We start from the raw sequence: 14,658 nt of genomic DNA, 5'->3' as shown, positions 1-14,658 counted from the left end.
CAAAGCTCCCTCTCCAGCTGCTCAACACACGCATACACACAGATACACACACACACACACACACACACACACACACACACACTTTCATTGTGGGCCACTGGGCCAAGGACCCTGCTCAGCAAATATTTTGGTTTCCACATAAATGGGGGGAAACATATACGCATCTTTAAAGCACATTTATTTCAGCAGCTCTGAGACACCCATTATCAGGCTAAAAGTCCTCTTTGTCGCATTTATCTCTCAATGACATCATGCAACTGTCTTTTTTGGCGACTGTGCGTAAATTGCTTGCACTGCCGCTTCTTCTCCTTCTCCTTCTCCTCCTTCTCCTTCTTGGTCTCACTATAGCTCCATCAGAGGAGTCACCCATAGCATACCTTGCCCTCTCCTCCTCCCCCTCCTCCTCCTCCTTTTTAGCTACTCAATCTCATCATATTACTAGAGAACATCCCTGTGTTAAACAATCCCTTCCTGTCACAAGCAGTATGGATACTTCTCTCCTGGAAGGAGAGGGATGCCAGAAACATTTAAGAGTAAGGTGAGATAATGTTGTCATGGTAAAACCTTTCTCCTGACCGCACAGCTTTTATTCTTTTCGTTTGAGAGCGTATTTACTCTCTAATATCAACTAAGAATATAGAGCTGCTAGAGAGTTACAGCCATCTCATATTTACGGCAACTATCCCAGTGACGTGAGTCCATTCTTCATGACCTGCTTGAAGTCATCACAATAACTTCCTCTTAAAAAAACAAAGAAAGGCCAGCACTTTTCCAGTGAGGAGCACATCTGCACAAAACCTACACCCGCTTTCACAGTGCAGGGCAAACTGCTGTGTCGACCAAAGGAATACCTTCTTCCAGATCAGGACGGCCCTTTTATGGCCTGTGGACTTCAGCTCTCAGAATTCCCCAGCCAGCATGGTTGGTTCAGGAATTCTGGGAGTTGAAGTCCACAAATCATAAAAGGCCCATCGTTCCCCACCTCCGTCCTACAGATCAGGGGTCCCCAACCTTGAAGTCCTCCAGGCTCAGAGTTGCCACGGCTGGAGACCCCCGTTCTAGATGATTACAATGCAGTCCAACATCATTTAGCAACTGGCTGAGTATTCTGAGCTTAACCAAGGTCTAAACTGGGAAAGCAGATGCACGTCCCATTCAGCCTCGTGGGAAAGACACAACCACAAGTGACGTATTCGGTGCTGTTGATCAGCCTTCAGTGTCAGACACAAGACGATTTCCACAATTCTCAGCCACTATTCCTTGTGACGGGTCAGACTTCAGAATATTCTTCCAATTTCTCCTTAGAGGGGGAGAAAAAGACCGGAAGGATCAAACATTTGTAAGCCTCATCGACAGGTAGTCCTCGACTTATATCCATTTGTTTAGTGGCCATCCAAAGTTACAATGGCACTGGGGAAAAAAGACATATGACCATTTTTCACACTTACGACCATTGCAGCATCCCCCGTGGCCATGGGATCAAAATTCAGAGGCTTGGCTTGATGACAGTTTCAGTGTCCTGGGGTCATGGGATCCCCCTTTGCGACCTCTTAACAAGCAAAGTTCACTTAAAGCCAGATTCATTTAATAACTGTGTTACCAACTTAACAATTATAGGGATTCACTCGACAAATCTGGCAAGAAAGGTCGTAAAACAGGGCAAAATTCACTTAACAACTGTCTTGCATAGCAATAGAAATGCTGGGCTCAATTGTGGTCCTAAGTCGAGGACCACCTGTAACTTACCTGTAACTATTTCATTTTGTCCTTATGAGACCAACAGCAATGCAGGTGCTCTTGGCTTGTCTTAAAAAGCTAAACAAGTCAGACCTAATTGCAAATAACTTTATTATGGTCATAGACCAGCATAAGAAGAGTGAAATACAAATAATATTTTTAAAAGCTAAAAAATATAAAATATAATAAACATTTTCTTTATTCTACCCTTCTTATGCTAGTCTATGACCACAATAGAGATATTTGCAGACTAATTAGAGTTTGCCTCAGAGGCCCTAGGAAATCCCCAATGGGGTTAAATTAGAGTGACAAATTAATACAAAACAAAGAAACTCTTTCTGCACTGTGGCCAAGAAAACAATATGAACATACTCATATAGCTCCCCAAGTATCAAGCTTGATTTCTGGAAGGCTTTATTTACTTCCGTTGCATTGTGCTCCAGACTCAGAGACATAAAATATGTGCAAAATAAATTTTTTAGGACATCAACAAAGTCTTAAATTTACATACACGACATCCAGACTCTAATCTGCTATTAACTTGCTATTCTTACAACCATAATATTTCAGTGCTGCCCCAAGGTCCTTCAGCATCTGAAGACAATCAGGTTAAAATGCCAGTAGATACTTTTGGGAAAACGTTAAGACTGAAGTATCCGAGAAAATTTAATAAAGATGCAGAAAGCTTAAGCTTCAACACTTCATTTCAATTTTAATTTCCCATCTTTAAAATAAGAAAACACAACATCAACAGTTGGTATAATTTAAATGTCAAAATGTTTAATGAAGGTAATTATTGATGCTGATTTTAAAACCCATTATTATATCAAAGAGTGCATATATGTACCACAAATAAAATCACTCCTAGTCAATAAGCCATCGAGCTAAATATATTTATCAGAGAAATTATTTAAAAAAGGAAAAACTACAAGCAATTTCCAGTCTTCCCCAATAGACTGAATTATAGTCATGCTTGTTAACATGGAAAATATTTATTCTTTCTGGCCTGGGCTCCACTATTCATGGCCATAACTTGGAACAGTTTCATTAAAAATCATTTCTAATATTTATTATATACAGTTGTCTACCAAAATCTTAGAGAAACTGTGATACCAATCTAAGCCGACTATCTTTATTTATAGAGTAAATGGAAAACTAAATAATTATATTTTATGGAAATTTGTTAAATGGTTGACCAGTGGTCCAGCATGAAGAACACAAGAATGACTTTAGGAATGAGGAATATATGAAAAATTGCAGGGTTAACCCCTCTGCATCAAAAGTATTCTATGAAATCCTAAGTGGTCCTATTCAAAATAAACTTTATGGAGTTGAATAGGGGTTTAATACCCAGAGATGTATAAAGGAGGCTACAACTTAGAGGAGATAATAATTAGTTTATTTGTAAATTTTCACTCAAATTATAGTCAAGCACTCTATAAAGTGAGAGATTCCATAATTCCATATCAGTGCAAGCCATAAAAAGCTGTATTTATGAACATTGTTCTTAATCCTGCCTTGTGTCCAAACTCAAGATCTCCAAAAGAACAGTCTCAAATCTTCATTCAGACTCTACTTGCCATATACAGAGACTAATGCATAGCTTACATAAAGCTTGGACTATTTTAGTAAAGCAACTTCAATATCTCAAGCATGTTGCATTACTTCCATTTCTGGTTGCTATTATTTAACATCATCACCAGAAAATACCTGGTCAGTTAAAATGAGAGTAGCTTTGAGGACAGAGAAACCAAAAACATGGATTTAAACTATTCATCACTTCATCATCCCATTTTTTACAACAGAAGTAAAATAATACCTGACCGAGTTCCCCTTGTCAGTTCATGCTTTGACTACTACAATAGGCTGTAATTTGGGCCACCTTAAAGCATGGCAGTTGTGTTCAAGGCCTGATAATTGGAGGGGCTGTAGACAGTTACTTAGTTTTGTTGCTAGTGATTTTATTATTTTGGCGGGAGGGAGGGCAAACTGCTTTCGTGTGCAAAAATCAGTTAAAGCTGTACAATAGATGATAGAGAAACAAGAAAACATAGACAGAGCCCATTTCTTTATTAAATTTCTGCTCTTTCAAACACTGTATTTATTTAAAACAGTAATATGAATTAAAACCAACATTTTCTAATATACTTCTTTCAAAATATTTCTCAGATATGGTTTGAAATATTGGAATTATGTATATCTGCTTTTTAAAAGTAATGAATAATTGATTAGTTCTTACAATGGATGATATAAATATATGTATTTCTCTGCCCACTTCAAATTGAGCCATTTTTATCATGATATATTCAGTGGTTTCTTTGCAAACACAAAAGAGAAAAAGATTCAAAAAAAAAAAAAAAACATTGCCACTTCCTCCCCCGTAAAAATTCAAGGTCCCTCAACGTTTCAGAAATATTACCTGAGAAGGTACACATTTGTTATGCTAAAAAGTACAAGCAGAAGAACAATATTAGCCACCTAAGAGTTCAGCATAAAGCAGCACCATGCTCCTTGATCCCATATTAGAAAACCAGAATAACAGTTTGCAAAAGCAGATGTAACACTGGTTAGTTCTAAGGCTGCTCGTGGATATTTTATCTCTTGGTAGAGCCAATGGAAGAGTTTACTTGAAAGACAGCAAAGGTAAAACCACCTCTACTATCCTGCTCTTTGGATTCACTCCTTCTCTAAATTCACTTCAAATTGTTACATAAAGTATTCTAGAGACATTAGCAGAATGCCAGCTAGACTGTAGCTTTATTACAAGTGGAGTTTCTGTAACAAACACATCTGACTGACACCTCAGTCCTACACCCTTAAGAAGCCATTCCCCCTCAGTGCATAATAAGGGTCAGTCCAGGTAGCTACATCGTTTTTTATCATTCTAAAGTGGTTGTCTTTTGTATAGGCTCTCTCCGCAACCAACTTTTATCACCCCATTCATTATTTTACTTTCACGAGAAATTTAAATATCATGGCTGGAGATCTGAATTCAGATATCCCCCATTCATAGCCCAACACTCTAACTGCAATATGTTACTAGTTGTAATTGCTGTTCAAGGACCTTAGACTGAATCGCAAATATTTCACAACCTAATCCTACAACTCTATTAGAAAACACGTCCTTCAAGGCAAGAGCAGTTGGCTTTTAAGCCCAATTGATGTCAATTGTGAAGATGTTCCAGAGCTACTTGTAAAAGCATATTTATACTAATAGCCATTAAATTCCCGTACACTCTGCACTATTAGCCAGTAAACCACTCAATCACTGGAGAGAGAGAGAGTTTTTTTTCAGTGAAGAAGGGAAGTCAAAATAAACGTCTGAAAAATAAATTAATTCCCAGTTTGAGTTTGTTGAGGAATGAGGGGCTTTAAACCCTAGGGCAGGGGTCTCCAAACTTGGCAACTTTAACACTTGTGGACTTCAACTCCCAGAATTCTATTAGCTCAGGAATTCTGGGAGTTGAAGTCCACTGGTCTTAGAGTTGCCAAGTTTGGGGACCTCTGCCCTAGAGCCCCAGAAACTATACGCCTTCAGATGGCAATTTATTACCCCTCCACCTCCAAGAGATTCCCATCCTACATTTAAGAGGGGCGTCAAGAAAATACCAAAGCAATTTTCAAATGTTCTTTGCAATAATACAAGCCCAATTGGAACGATGTTAGACTCACTGGGTGCTTGGCTTAAGCTCTGGGTTGTCATTCAACTCATGCATTACAAATAACTGACCTGCAGTATAACAGCCTCAGCAGGCGGTACCACTTGAGCCGCTATGCTCAGGTTGTACAGCTAAGCAGAGTTTGAAAGGAGAGCCCACAGAATTCCAGGGTTATTATAGGCAGACTGGGAAGTTGGAGGACATATTGGAAGAGCCAGCTGCACAAAGGCTAATTTCTACTTTTAATAAATATGAGTCCGTGACTCACTGGGTCACCCTGTCTGCTGTGGTCCTCATGGGAACCCCGTTGACGTTCTGCCTGCAAGCTTCCCTGGCTTCCCCAGTGAATTGCCTGAAGACTTCGCTCTGCCAGATGGGCTTGGATACCCAATGGGGGAGCTTCATACTGAAGGTGGTGAACTAATTAAGTTCAATGCCATCTCCACTGTTAGGAATATAAGTCACCTAACAGCTATTTGGTTTAGAAATATATAAACCAGGATAAACATTTTAAAACTGTATCTTTAAGAAAATGCAAAAGTGTAGTTGGGTGTGGTTTCCCAAACGGCCATAAGATGGAGCCAGAAACCTGGTTTGTCTTAGTCTTCGTCTCAGAAGAGAGTGTGTCTGAGTGAGTATCTCTGTTTCCTTCTGTTGGATAGTATTGCCATTCCTCCATTTCTTCTAATTGACTGATATTCATGGATTTGCTGTAAGTCTGATACTGAACTGTTTTTGAAACTGGAATTTGTTACTGGATTATCCCTGGATTGAAAACTGACTGATTTACCTGTGAATGACTTTGGACTGCTTGTTTTGAACTTTGCTTAAACCTTTCCGGAAGTAAAAACCTACATTTACTGTACAGTGTGTCTGTGTTCTGTGTGTGTATTATTCAAACACTTCTCTCAAATACGTCTCCCTGTATGCGCTCATTCTCCTAACGGGGAATTACCTCAACATCCACCACCAGCTTGTGTGTCCCAGCCCGCTTCTCAGCCATCTTGTCTCTATGATTGTTCATGTTTTTTATTGGCTGTATTTTATAATGGATGTTTTTCATGTGGTGAGCTGCCCAGAGTCATTGGATACGAGATGGGCGGCAAATAAATTCTATAAACAAATAAGCACATAATAGTGGGAAGGTGTTCAGGCAATGTGATAAATGAGCATCATGTGACTGTGTCAGCAAGGGAGCAGGCTGAACAGCAGTGGCATGATGGCACTGGAATGACACGGAGCTTTCCAGAATTTCATTCATATGGAAGTAGTCAGTCCCAGCATTCTGTAGCTTATCACATTTGAGCCACTTGGGTGGAAACCGTTTGCCCTGGGATGCATTGTTTTGCCCAGTTCAAGTTACAGGTGTGAGAGTTGCAATTCTAGTGTATAGATTCCAGCTCATACAGAAAGCAATATAGGTAGTCCTCAACTTACAACCATAGCGGAGTCCAACATTTCTGTTGTTAAGTGAGACATTTGTTAAGTTAATTTTTGCCCCCATTTTATGGCCTTTCTTGCTATAGTTGTTAAGTGAATCACTGTAGTTGTTCAATTAGTAGCCTGGTTGTTAAGTGAATTTGGTTTCCCCCTTGACCTTGTCAGGTCACAAAAGGGGATCACATGACCTTGGGACACAGCAACCGTCATAATAAATATGAACTGATTGCCAGGCCTCTGAATTTTGATCAGATCATCATGGGGATGCTGCAAGGGTCATAACTGTGAAAAATGGCCATAAGTCACATTTTTCAGTGCCACTGTAACTTTGAACGCTCACTAAATGAACGGTTGTAAGTCCAGGATTACCTGTAATTGCATTCTAGTCAATTTCAGTGCATTCATTCCAGTGTATCTCTGTATCCAGTTCTGATTTTCCTTCTGAAAAAAAAAAATTTTTTTTTGTTAAATTTCTATGCTGCCCATCTCACTGATACAGCATCTCTGGGCAGATTACAAGGTAAAAAGAAGTATAAAGCACTGAAAAAACAATTAGCATTAGAAAAACTGAAGAGAGAAGTTGAAAGTTACAAACCAAGGTGGTGGGCAGCCTGCAGAGGAACCTCTTCTCTGCCCCACCTGCCACCCCCGACCTAGCCGGCCTCTCCCAGGGCCCCAGGCCAAATGGCTCTTCCAGAAAATTTCATAAACATTCCTTATTAATAATCAGTTGATACAATTCATTAGCAATAAATTCATAAATAATAAAGAAAAAAATGCTCAGATATATTATTAATGTTAGGCTATTTCAAGGAGGATTTCGTCCCAAAACCTTCTAATTCAGAATTTTCCTAAAGGCCCCCATACAGTAATTAGTTCTGGCCATCAGAATTGAAAGAGAATACAAAGTCACAGCAACTGAAATAAAAATTAAAGGAATAATCTTACATGAGAGAAAGACCAAAGAAACTGGCTATATCTCTTTTATACATACAAACATATGCCTAGGTATTTATTGTACAGTTTGAAAAGCTGCAAGAAGCCTATATAATCATCAAAAATAGACAGTTTATATGTATTTATTTATAAATCAAATTTACAGGCCACCCAACTCATAGCAGCTCTGGGTGGTATATAAAAAAATCCAATCCGATTTAATACAAACAAAAAGAAGGTGATAACTCAGAGATTAATGTACCAAGCGATTAATAAAACTCCCCCAAAGGTTATATAACCCAGCACATTGGGGAGGGGGGGAGAATGTCAGCTCTTCAAGGTCCAAAGGAAGGCAAAGTCAGGTCAACTCAAATTTCCACAGCCATACTATTCCAGGTGGTGCAACAAAGAAGGAACGCCACCTCTATCCCACCTGGAGCAAACTCACTCTACCACATGTTACCAGACAGGTGCAAGCAAGATAGCCAGCCCTATCCCATGGGGGGGGGGGGCTTTATAGACCACAATCAACACACTGAATTGTCCTAGGAAACGTATTAATAACCAGTATAGCTTGCACAGCAAATAAGGAGTAAACAGGAGTAAACATTATTACTATACCAATTCCTATCTGTTTGTATTCTAAAGATGCAATTGAAAAAGAATGGAATGGAATGGAAAACAAAAATCAAGATAGTCCATCAAGCCTTGTAATTCCTTCACCCATAGCAAATATGTCGTTCTAGGGGGTCCCTGGTGCTCTCTGAGCTTGGTTGTCATTTTCTTGCAGACGTTTCATTACCCAACTAGGTAACGTCATCAGTGCTAGTAAGAAATGGGGTTTGTTCTCAATTTATATTCTAGTGGTTCAAATATTCTTCTTTATTAATCCATGTTGGTTCTGGGATATGGGAATGACCACTTAGCCAACAGCTCAGAACAACATCATCAAGGAGCGTTTGTGTGAACCAGAGAGAGCAAGAGGGAGCAGCTATTCTAAAAGGAGATCCTTCTTAGAAAATGTATTTCAGTCCCATCACCGATTTATAGAAATGAATAAAATCAAAACCAGCTTCAATGAAGTTAGATAAATTTATGTCAATTGAGAACGGCAATTACAGTTTTAATATTTATTAGTGTTTAGTAACTAAGTGTAGTCATCAAAGAACTAAATATTTTGTTATACCAACCTCAGAGAGCACCAAGATCCACACAGTTCTATCCTGAGCCACAAATAGTTTCATATATTGGTATTTTGTTATGTCATGCTGTTAAAATTGTTTGAGCAACTAATTACAATTACTATGTTTGTCAGTATGCATTACTTACATTTTAGTACTGTATTCCAACATCATCTAATTCTCAACCAGCGCACTCTTTCTCATTTGCCCTTTCCCTTCTGTTTACCCACCAACATTATAGATTCTGCAAAACCCAGAAAAGGAACCAGGATTTTGTACTTCTCCGGTGCAACTGGAATTTCCAAGCAATAGGATAAAACAGGGGTGTCGAACTCAAGGCCCGTGTCCTGGATCCGGCCCACGGGCTGCTTAGATCTGGAAACAGCAAAGGACCGGCCCGTGGTGCCTCTGCCAGTGAGTGAAACAGAGCTTGGGAGGGTCATGCACAACTTGCCTGTGCTCTGTTTTTGGATGCAACGGCCTCCTGCAAACCTCTGCCAGAGAAAACAGAGCTCAAGGAGGCTGTCATGGCTGAAAATGGCACCTCGATGAATGAGCTGGTCACAGCCATACCGGCTATGGCCCTCGGCCCCCTGAGGTCAAACACAACCCTCATGAGTCCCTCAATGAAATCAAGTTTGACATCCCTGGGTTATAAGAAGTTATGATGCTGCAATGCTAGACATTTTCAAAGTTTATGAACACACTGCAAGGAGGAAGAGGATGGGGGGAGGGGGAGGGGCAGGGGAAGGAAGAAGGAAGAAGAAGAAGAAAAGAAGAAGAAGAAGAAGGAAGAAGAAGAAGAAGAAGAAGAAGAAGAAAAGAAGAAGAAGAGAAGAGGGGAAGAAGAAGGAGGAGGAGGAGGAGGAGGAGGAGGAGGAGGAGGAGGAGGAGGAGGAAGGAGGAGGAGGAGGAGGAGATGAATTAACATTTTGCTTCATCTCCCAAACAATATATTTGTACTAGTTTAAGGATACATTGTATCTTCAGGAGTTGGGAATGTGTATTACAGAAAATTTGAACAAAAGTTATTCTTTTTGTTTGTTAATTTAAGCTCTAGGCAGCTTACAGAAAAACTCTGATACAACCGTAGCAGTATTTGGGAGAATGATTACAGAATTAGTAGCACTGCACCTCAACAAAAACCCTGGGAAGATGGAAGGAGGCAGGCAGAGAAACAGAAAGTCTTCCAAAGTTATCAGAAAAGGCGAGAAGTTCCTATGAAGGGAGAACAACATTGGATTTAGTATTACAAAACAGAAAATGCAAGTAATTGGGGAGGGCTAGTACCTGATCAAGGAGTATAAAATTATAAAAGGAATATATAAATATAAAAGTATACACAACATGGAGAAAACGAACAGGGGCATTTATTATTCTTATTCTCTCCTAAAACTAAAACATGGGAACTTCAAAATAAAATTAAATGACTGAAAATTCAAGTGACAGCTTCCAGTTCTGTAAGTTGTTTTTTTTTAAGGATCAGCTGTGTAGCTTAGGAATCAGTCCTTCTACTACTGATATTCATAATCGCTGCCTAATAACTCCAAAATGAGAGGTGTGATTTTCCTGAATACCAGCTGCCAGGCAACAATAGCAGGAGAAAGCTTTGTACTCACATTCTGCATATGTTTTTTATGACTGTCTAGTGAGGTGGGGGGGTAGGGGAGGATTATACAAAGAGTTCTTACAAGTAGGTGCAGAATTTTTTTAAAAAAATAACCATATTTGATTTGCACAGGCAATAGGTTGACCATGACTGCAGTGTGAATTACTTAACTTGCTCACTGGCATTTTGATTAATTACATGTCAATAATACTTCCCTCTGCAGGTCGTCCTCAACTTACAGGGCTAAGCCTGAGCATTACAGTTGTCAAACAGGTCACCCAGGTGACCAACCCAATTTTGCAGCCTGTTTTGTGATGGTGGTTAAGTGAATGTACCGGTCATAAAAGCAAATGCAGCAGTTGTAAAGCAAACACTACAAGTCATAAAGCAAGCACTCTGTTCAATATGGGGTGTTTTTGCCAATAAGTAATTGCCGTTTTTTTGGCAAAGACATGGTAAAATGCAACCACATGACTACAGGATGCTGCAAGTGGCCATAAATGCAGGATGATTGCCAAGGGGACAACATAGTCACAGGGCCACAGGAAAGGGACAGCCACCGGCACTTTGGAACCAGGTTGTAAGTACCCTTGAGGGGGGTCTATCATAATTTTGAATGGTTGCTAAATAATCAGTCATAAGACAAGGACTAGCTGTATAGAATCATAAAAATGGAAACACAATGTAATTGTAGAGTTCTCAAAATGCAGTGAAATGGGAATGATTGCCCTCAGCAGGTCCTATGAAATGTGCATGTAGAGACACATGCCTAAAAGTTTTATTCAGATGAACATATCAATATACAGTATTTCAGAATGCAGCTAATATCCATACAATTTGGACTTAACAAATATACAGTATTTATATAATAAATACATCACTGGTAGTTTATATATGTTGTTTCAAATAAGCATAACTAAATGAAGCCCAAGAAACACAAATATTTCTCTATAGTAAATGGTTCTGTTTTATTTCCTATGTTGTTAAATTTTAGATTTAGATTCCTAGAAGGATCTTTCAGAACACAAACCTTTAGACTACTGATCACTGATTTTAAAAAAATCATACAATATCCTCCCTCCCTCCCTTCCCCCCCCCCCCAGGCTTTTGAATAAATTAAGAGTTTAATTTCTATGAGATGTTCATTAATAATCATATATAAAACTTGTGCTGGTGATTATAGTATTTTGAACATGTCAATATTACACAACACAAGCTCAAGTTGAATTTTTAAATGTTCCAAGAACTAAGTATTTTAAAACATATTTATTTTCTACCAATACAATTGAGAACGTGTTCACTTTACTGACAATTTACTGAAAATCAACCAGTAATCACCAGATCCAATGTCCAACAACCTCCCTGGTTATGAAGTCAACACTTGATCCTTCTAGAGAAGCAGTTACACAGCAACATTAGAAATTTTTTTCTTCATCCAATAAATTTTCAATCCCTTCTCAAAACACCCTTAGAGTTAAGCAGACACCTCAAAGTAGAAAAAAAACAAAACAAGAAACTTTAAAGATAACAGTGAAACTCCATCTTGATGCTTTTCCAGAGCATCCATCAGCTCCCATTCCCCAAAGTTCCACAACTTTTCTTGGTTTGTAGAAGTGAGAAATAGACAAACTATTCATGCTTCAAGGTTTTTCTAATTTAAAAAAAAAAAAAAAAAAGGCTCGGCCAGACAATACTTATGATCAATGTCAATTGGTTTCCCCTGCAAACAAATGTGGGCGACACCACAAAAATTTCTCAAGGAATCCCAAATCAAAGGTGAAGAAGCAGCTGGCTTGGAATGTGTGTGTGTAAATAGGGATGGGATGGATGGAGGGATGGGATGGAGGGAAGCATGCATGCAAGCGAGAGCTTCTTTTCCACACTTTCTCCCTTTTCATCCCTTCGGAGGCAGCCAGGAGCAAGGCAGGAGGCCAATTTCAAGGCAGCCACAGGACTTCCAACCCGAAAGGACGCCAGAAGAGAACTCAGGGTGGGTCTTTTGACAACTCACAGCCAGGGCCCAATAAAAGCCCCCTTTGATCCAAAGAGGAGCAAGAAAGCATCTCTCCGCCATACAAAGGGCAAGGAGGAGGCTTCGCTCGCAGCTCCCCCAGAGCCAACAAAGCCCTCCAGCTCCTCTCCCTCCCGCTCCCCCTTGCACCAGGCCCAGATGCTGGGGGGGGGGGCTGCAGAGAACCCCGTCCCTGCTCTGCCTTCGGCCCTTTCCCTCCATGCACCCCAAGAGGTGGAGGGATGCTCCGGATGCACCTTCCCCGCCTCGGGAACGAGAGGAGGGAGCGTGCACGGAGGCCGAGGCCAGGAGGGATGCGCGCTTTTAGGCAAGCTGGCGTGGCCGCACACACCCGGGGGGTCCCCCGTCGGCCAGCGAGCGGGCGGGCGGGCGCAACACACGCACATGGGTCTGGCCACACACACACACGGACACACACGCACACACACGCGAGAGGCGCACCTCGCGCCGTGGCGGCGGCGGCGGACACAAAGGAAGGGAGGATGCCCGGCGGGAGGGAAAGGTAAGAGCGGCGCGAGCCGTGGGAGAGAGAGAGAGAAGGGGGGCGAAAGGTGACGGAGGGGGAGCGCGCGGGGGCGGGAAGAGCCTGAGGGCGGGAGGGAGAATGGGGAGCCCGGGGGGGGAGGAGGAGAGGCGGCACAAGAAAAGGAGGAAGGATGCTCTGCCCTTCCCTGGCCTCGCCTCACCTCAGCTCGCGACCGGGGAGCCGTCGCCGCCACCGCTGCCGCCGCCGCCGCCGCCGCCGCCTCCTCCTCACGCCCGGCTGAGGGAGCCACGACCGAAGGGGCGGGCAGCCTCACGCGCGCGCGCCCCTCTCTCTCTCTCTCTCTCTCTCCCTCCTCCTTGCCCTGCCCGCCGCGCACCGCCAGCCAACGAACGCCGGCGACGGACGGCCCCGCCCCTTTCTCTCCCCCCGGCTCGCGCCTGCCTCTTACAATCTACTCCCCCCACCCCACCCCACCCTAACCGAGGCGACCGGCCGCTGTGACTGAGGAGAAGAGCGCGCCTGCGCCGCGGCGCGAGGGAGCCGCTCGGGCAGTAGGCGAGATGGGGAGGGGAAGGGGAGAAGGGCGCAGGTGCCTCCTTTGCCGGAGCCGGCGAAGGGTTTGAGCGGGCGGCGCCCACTGCGCAGGTGCGGCGCTGGGAGGCGCTCGAGGGGAGGCCCTTGGACCGCGTTGCTTAGCGACGGAGGCCGCGCGGGCTGGGGGAGGGAGGGCGTGGTAATGGGGGCAGGGGGAGGGTTGGGGACGGGGTCGTGGGAATGCGGGTCAGCCCCCTTTTGCCCGCTTCTTGGAGTGGGGGGGGTCTTCCCGGGGTTGCTTCTCCTCCCATCCACGTGCAGGGTTGTCCTCAGCCCAGGAGAAGCCGGGATTCGTTTTGGGGGTGATTTTCTGGATCGTCCTGTCTGCACCGGGTGCCCCAGCAGCTTTTCTCCCTCTCTCTGGCAACCACGTGCAAAAACGGGGGTGGGGTGGAGTAAGGGAGGGTGCAAAGGGTGGGGCTCTTCCCCTCCCCATGTGGTTCTCACCTGGGGGGAAAGAGGTAAGTACAGGTAGTCCTCGAGTTACGACCACAATGGAACCCAACATGCTTGTTGCTAAGTGAGACATCGGTTAATGTGTTTTTTGCCCCATTTTTACGGCTTTTCTTGTGCAGTGGTTTCAGCGAATCCTTGCCCTTGTCAAGTTGGTAGCACTGTTGTTAAGAGAATCCGGCTTCGCTTGTCAGAAGGTCGCAAAAAGAGGATCACGTGACAACCCCCCCCGTCATAAATATGAACCAGTTGCTAAGCCTCTGGATTTTGATCACATGACCGCAGGGATACTTCAGCGGTCGTAAGTGTGAAAAAAACGGTCATGAGTCACTTTTTTTTTCAGGGCCGTTGTACCTTTGAATGGTCACAGAATGAACCGTTGTAAGTTGAGGACTCCCTGTATTTGCAAGAGTCAAGTCGAAAGCTTGACTCTTGCATGATTTCCAGCAACGAATCCCAAGGGAACAAAAGGCAAAGGATGTAGAGGTACTTCCTCAACTTACAACCATTTGTTTAGTGACCGTTGGAAG

At 42.7% G+C, this 14,658-nt stretch overlaps 1 protein-coding gene across 2 annotated transcripts in view; it reads right to left on the bottom strand.

Annotated features, from left to right (window-relative positions):
• The window catches only part of CTNNA2 (catenin alpha 2), a 520,748-nt gene extending 507,335 nt beyond the window's left edge, over positions 1-13,413 (bottom strand). For both annotated transcript variants that reach the window (XM_087962697.1, XM_087962698.1), the window contains exon 1: positions 13,281-13,413. The gene's annotated coding sequence lies outside the window, so the exon portion shown is untranslated. The remainder of the gene's footprint in view (positions 1-13,280) is intronic.
• Positions 13,414-14,658: the final 1,245 nt, after the last annotated feature.

The sequence above is a fragment of the Notechis scutatus genome, chromosome 4 (genome assembly GCF_049901735.1).
Source record: "Notechis scutatus isolate UNSWTSFEM ecotype Mainland chromosome 4, rNotScu1.2, whole genome shotgun sequence".
NCBI lineage: Eukaryota > Metazoa > Chordata > Lepidosauria > Squamata > Elapidae > Notechis > Notechis scutatus.
This window is presented reverse-complemented; position numbering and strand designations above follow the sequence as displayed.